The 6,648-nt window shown below is 40.7% G+C and overlaps 1 pseudogene; it reads right to left on the bottom strand.

The window, feature by feature from the left end:
* Window positions 1-2,283: 2,283 nt before the first annotated feature.
* Window positions 2,284-5,009, bottom strand: LOC118847862 (annotated as a pseudogene).
* Window positions 5,010-6,648: the final 1,639 nt, after the last annotated feature.

Below are 6,648 nucleotides of genomic sequence, written 5' to 3'. Positions count from 1 at the left end.
CCTGGAATTCCCTATTGTCGTAGTGTGATATAATTTTGTACACATGGAGACCCAGAATTAACATGTTTCACCTTTTTCCAACCTGGAAAAAAAAATAAATATGTGTGTGGGAGTAGGGGTAGGAGGTGTATGTACATATTGCATGTATGTATGTACATATATATGTATTAGGGTGTATTTTATACATATATATTTAAATATCTATGTGACTATGTACATACACACATATATGTATATATACATTATATATATATATGTATGTGTGTATATATATGTGTGTATATATATACACACACACACACACACACATATATATTTTTTTCTCCCTGCTTAAGAAGTATATAAATGTCATTGACACATAAACTAGAGTTCAACAGGAATATCCCAAAACATCGGGGCAATAATATGGCTATATCTGTGAGAAAGGTCAAATAGAAAGATATAAAACAAATCTCATCGAATGTGTTGTTTTTGATATCATAGAGCTGATCATTTGGTCTTACTTTCTCTTCATGTATTGATTCATTGCCCTATCAGCATTTATTCTCTAATGTTAAAATATGCTATTATGTATTGAATGATTGACATTAAAAGTCATCTGGCTTCGTCTGGACCATTTGCAATTGGCTTAAAATTGGTGTTCGCTTTTGAGTCCTTATTTATTTTTCTCTCTTTAAACATCTCTATCTACTTTCATAATTGCATTTTTCTTTTTATCAATCTGGATAAATGTATCAAGCTCTTATTTTTGTTTGTAACTTTTATTTGCTCTACAACTCATTTTAGAATTATTTTTATACATTTCAATTATCCATATAATCTGACATTTATAGGCCAGTTTTTTACAGAAAGGTGCATATTATTTATAATTTCATCTGATTAATCATGTGTTAATTCTGAGTTATCATAACTCTTGGGAAAGGAATAAAATGCCCATTTTATATTAAAGTTTTTCTACCATAATATTATATGTTTTAGTGAATGCAACATCTATTAAATTGAATTTTAAAATGTATAGTGCTAAATTTCTCATATCTAGCATACTTTTAAGTGGATCTGTAATATCTTTAAAGAGTTTTTACCTTACAATGATAAAACAAAGAACCTAGCCATGACATATAGGCTGTGCATCACTTCTCCATGAGCTCCTATCTGTTTTTCCACAGATCTACCATGTTCTGAGGTTCTTCACATGTTTGCTTCCTATTCTGACTATATCTGGGTGGAACCAATTTATTTTTCAATCATGTTTCTTTGACAAAGTCTGTACACCACTACTACTTTGGTGATTCCTTGTTTACAATGTATCACAACAATTTCATGCCTACCACATGCTATTCTATTCTCTCTCTTTTTTTTTTTTTTGCTTTTAAATTTAGAAATTTATTCTGTTTAATCCGCAAACTTTATATAGCTTTATTTAAAAAAAAAACAACAATAAAAAGACAAAAAAAACAACAAAAAACAAATAAAATAAAAGGGTGAAAACATGACAATATCCAAAATTAAGATCCTTCCACTTTTCAAAAGCAAACAGCTCTGAAAGTTCAGTCTACCAACTGGAAGAACCCTAACAAGACAAGAATCATGAATGGGGCAATGAGGTTATTTCACAAACAGAATTTTATGTTCTGGGGCATAACTGTCCTTACAAGCAAATGGGGGGTGGAGTGGGGGAACAAGACAGGAAAAAATGGAATTCCAGTGTTCCAGATCAACTAGTTACAACATCAGAATAAGCCCACAGTGTCCTGGCGAACAGCGTGAGTTCGTTTTCTGGACCGTCCTCAGAGCTCTCATCTTGATTCACTTCGGCAGAGACTACAGCAATGGGAAAAGAGTGTGGCGTTAAAAATGCTTGTGTCGGCTTCTGGTGAACAGTGGTCTCTCTTCTGGGAAGCTTCAAGGTCAAAGCCTCATAACTTACAGGGGGGCCACGAATTGAACAAGAACTTAAAAGATAACCTCTGTGTACGGCCAGGGCTGGGAGAGGATTTAAAGGAGCCAGACGGCTGTCAGCCTTACTTAAACCCCTTCAAAAAAATTTTTTTTCCCCTTAAAAATGTCTCTAAATGAAGTTATGTTGGCTGTCAATGAATGTCACTAGTACAGTGTGGACACCTTTTGGAATGTAAATCCATGCCCTTTTTTTACATGGTGAACCTCAACCTAGCAATTATGACAACAAACGTTATAGCCTAAAGCTCAAACACATTTTAGCAATTGCGAAATGGAATCTGAGTACAAACCCAATGAAATGTACATTATAACAAATGGTCCCATCTAGGAGTGCGGGGACACTTGTGCCTTTCTCAAGGACCTCAGTGCCTTTTCCCGAAGGTGTTTCTCTAGGTCATCCAGATTGTCTTCGGCTTCACTCTCGGTCTCCTTTTTGGGCTCTGTCTCTGCTTCAGGTTCTTCCTGGGCTGACGTGGTGGTGGATGCCACGGCGGCGGCAGCAGCAGCAGCAGCAGCTGCCGCCTTCTCCTTCTTATGTTTTTTTGTGCTTCTGTCCTTTTTGTGTTTTTTGTCCTTCTTCTTTTTCTTCCCACCACCCTCCTGGTCTGAATTGCTGGCAGGGGATGGGCTCAGAGTGGGGCTTTTAGCCTTCTTGACAGGTGCTGCTGGCGACCAGTTTGTGGTTGGGGACTGAGACTGGGTTGGGGATGGAGGTGCTTGGTGTTTCTTAGCTTCTGGCTCAGGAGATCTGGAGGCAGATCTGGAAGATGAGACCCCTCTTACAGAGTGGGGACTTGGTGAGGCAGCCTTTTTTGCTTTTCTGGGGTCCGGGTTTCTGGAGACTCTCCTGATAGGACTAGTGCTTGGTGATGGAGACTGCCTTCTTTGGGGTGAAGATGAAGCTCCTCTTCGGAGTGGGGGAGGACTTGCAGAGGTATGAGGAAGTCGAGGCCGTGGTGAAGGTGAATGCCGTTTGTTTGGTAGAGGAGACCGGGTTTCTCGGGTAGATCGGCTAGGGGGTGACCCTTTCCTATGCTTAGACGATAAGGAAGGGGAACGTCTCTTTGTAACAGGGGAACTTCTTGGCTTCGGAGGTGGCGAATGGGAGACCCGTCGCTTTGGGGGAGGCCACGGCGATGCTCTTAGCTTGGGAGGTGGTGGTGGGGAAGCTGTTCTTCTCTTAGGAGGGGGGCAAGAAGAGTATGTTCTCTGGATTGGAGGAGAGTATCTTCTTGGAGAAGGTGAGCGTCGACATGGGGGAGGAGAAGGACTCCTGTGCCGTAGTGGTGGTGGTAGCGGCGACGGTGTGGGAGACCTCCGCCGCCGGGGTGGAGGGGCAGGAGAAGGGGAGCGCCGTCGTCTGGCCGGTGGTGGTGATGGACTTCTTCTCCGTCTACTACTTTTAATCATTCGCGATTGCCGTCTCTTTCCCATCTGCATCTGAGGAGAGGACTCTTTCTGGCGTTTCCGTGGTGATGGGGACGCACTCCGGGAGGCTGAATGTCGTCGACGCCTTCCCACTTCTTCATTTTTCACGTTTGATCTCTTCGGTCACTCGTCTTCTGAAGAGGAGGAGGAGCCAGAGTCAGAAGAAGACTGCTGGTTTTGTCTCTGGTACTGCCGCCTGTGTTGCACGGAATCAGCGGCTGCCATTTTGCCACCTTTGTCTTCTGATTCAGATAACTCTACTTTCCGAGGTTTTGGTGCTGGTGAAGGTGACTCCCTTTTCTCGGTACCTTTATGTTTTGTTGCTGAGGTTCTCCTTGGAGAAACAGAGCCACGACTTTTTCTTGTACGATTTGACTGCTTGGGGTGTTGGTTTTTGGCGGTGGGCTTGCTGGCGGAGATGGTCGATGCCTTCGCCGTGGAGGGCTTGAAGATGGAGAGAGTCTACGAGTTTTTCTCGGGGGGCTGGAGATTCTTTTGGGTGGCTTCTTTGCAGGTGACCGGGAACGGGACGAAGATGATGACGAGCGGCTGCCAGAGAGAGATGCTGACGAGCGCCGCCTTCGTCTCACAGGAGATCGACTTCTTCTATGCCTTGGTGGAGGAGGCATTCGTCTTGGAGGGCTTCTTCTTCGCGGCGATGGCCGCCTTCTTGGACTTGGTCACCTTCTAGGTGAATATGACCTTGATCGTGTTCTATGACGCTGCCTAAGTCGAGTATGAGAAGGGGACCGTGAACGTTTTCGTGACCTCGATTTGGATCGTGATTGAGACCTCGGGCGGGTTTTTTCCTTTTCTTTTTCCTTTTTTGAATTTTTTTTTCTGGTGAAGGTTCCTTCGGTTCTGATATAGGTTCAAGTTTGGGAGCTTTCAGAATGTCAGTAGAGGTTGCCTCTTGTATTGAGGGTTCCTTGGCCTTTACTGAAGGTTCCGGAAGTTCTGGGATCTCTTTTTTCTTTTCTGGAGCAGGGGAGGGGTTTCGGTTCTTGGTTCTATGACGGGGAGATCGAGAATGACTTCACTTTCTCTCTCATCTGACAGTTGAGGCACGTCTTCTAGGGGAAGGAGATCTGGACTTGCGTCTTCTCGGGCTTCTGGATCGCTCCCTTTTCTCTCTGCTGCTCTCCTTTTCTTCTTTGTCCCTCTTATCTTTGTCTTCATCTTGTTTCTTCATAGATGCTAGTTTTTCTTGTTCAATCTGTCTTTGTTTTATTTCCTCCTTCTTCAGTTCCAAGAAAGCAGAAGAGATCCCAGCAATGTTTTCCTGTGCGCTCAACAAAAGGGGCCACAGCTCTCCCATAAATTCTCTAGCATTTTTTCCATTCAGGATCCCAGTCAGGTTAATCTGCATCATTTTGGAATCTGGATTCTTCACTTCAGCTGGTTGAATATGAATTCAATTACTACATCATCCTCAAATCCAAGAATTTCTGTTACTCGTTTTGTAATCCAAGGCTTAATCACCTCCAAATTTACTTTGCCCATGTCTACCTTTTTTTTTCTAGACATTCTGCAAACTTCAAGTGCTTCAGTAGCTTTTTCTGTTTATTGCTGAAACGATTGTCCGGTTCTACACTTGTTCCGAGGAAGAATCCCGCGTGCATCTTGCTGCCTCGCACCGCGATCCCATTCTATTCTCTTTTGCATAATTCTCAACTTCAGTTCTTCAGAATAAAATGTTCTGTGGCTCACACGAATTCATATGAGCTTTGCAAAGCATTTTATAAGACTTCAAATTATGTCAATATTTGCCATTTAAAAATTTAAAGAAGTCACCCATGCACATATAAAAATCATACAAGATTCTTTGACAAATGCAATGAGCCCATGTCACTACGATAACTCATATCAAATGACACAGAAAGCATAGAAATGTATACATGTTAAATGCATTTGCCTCTATCATTAATATGTGTGTGTATCCATGAATTATATATATAGAAGATGTTTTCCTTACAAATAGTTAGGTCCTACATATTTCCTGCTTTCTCATGGCTGTATGGTGAATGCATGAAGTTTAAGAATATTGCAGTTTCTCCTAAATGATTTCTATAATTGCTTGACAGCATCCAGCCCATCAATACTGGGAATTTTTTAAGTGAATTAAGAAAACTTATTTTTTTGATCATGCTATCCAATTTGATGCAAAACTTTTAGAGTTGATAAGTATGCTTTGGCCATGTATCTTGGATGAATGTGTATATGAGTCTAAAATGGAATTTGAGAAAGAAAACAAGTTGTATTGTCTTTAGGAAATCATGTATTGATTTATGTGGTTCCAAATTTCTCCCTGAAGCAGAGGCTCAATTTTATCAATGATATTCTTCTAGTGATGTCTTCATATCATGAAATGATACAGTGTCTAAAAAGTTAAAGTTTCAAAATGGCCAGAGAAAAATGAAAAATATATACATATATACAGTGTGCTTGAGTTAGATTCAGTATATTATTAACCAAGAATTGAGCAAGGAAGGTTGTATAAAGGATGTTATCCAAGAGATGCATATGACCACAAAGAAGATAGAGTAGTCATGTGAAGAGAATGAGGGTAACCAATGGGCACACTGGGTATTTCATTGGTATCTATGAAAGGTCAATAGAACCGATGAATGCCCTGCATCATATTGGGTATTCTCCATATAACAAACTTATGGGAAGATGTTGACAATAGATGCACAAGATGAAAGGCTGCTGATTGGTTCTGAATGGCATTCTTAGAGTATTCAGTAATGATGATGAGATCAGAGACTACTCATACTATCAAAGTACAGAAATGTGAAATTCACAAAATCATCAAATCAAAGAGAGTTGGGATCATGTAGGCCATCTACTCCAACCCACACTTGAACAGGGAATGCCTTTACAATAGTCGGAAAAACAGTTCCCAACAATGAATATCTAGTTATGCATTCCAGGTCTCCTTGAAGAATTGCACTGAGGAGGAACCTATTATCTTTCAAGGCATCCTAATCAACTTCACTACAATACAGTGCAAAAAAAAAAAAAAAAGTTTTCCTTAGACCCTCCCTACTTCTGGCTTTGAAGCTTTCATCCATTTATCCTTTTTGTGGTCAAGCAGAACCCTCCTTCTTCCTTCTTCTATTCTTCTATTTCTTCTTCTTCATAATTTTCTTTTAAAATCATAAAGGAGTTATAATCAACAAATCAACATTTGCTAAGTATTAAATATATGCCAGTCACTGTGGTAAGTGCTAGAGATACAAAAAGAAAACAGTCCCCACC

This window comes from Trichosurus vulpecula, chromosome 4 (genome assembly GCF_011100635.1).
Source record: "Trichosurus vulpecula isolate mTriVul1 chromosome 4, mTriVul1.pri, whole genome shotgun sequence".
Lineage (NCBI taxonomy): Eukaryota > Metazoa > Chordata > Mammalia > Diprotodontia > Phalangeridae > Trichosurus > Trichosurus vulpecula.
Note: the sequence above shows the minus strand (reverse complement) of the source record. Positions and strands in the feature narration are given on the sequence as shown.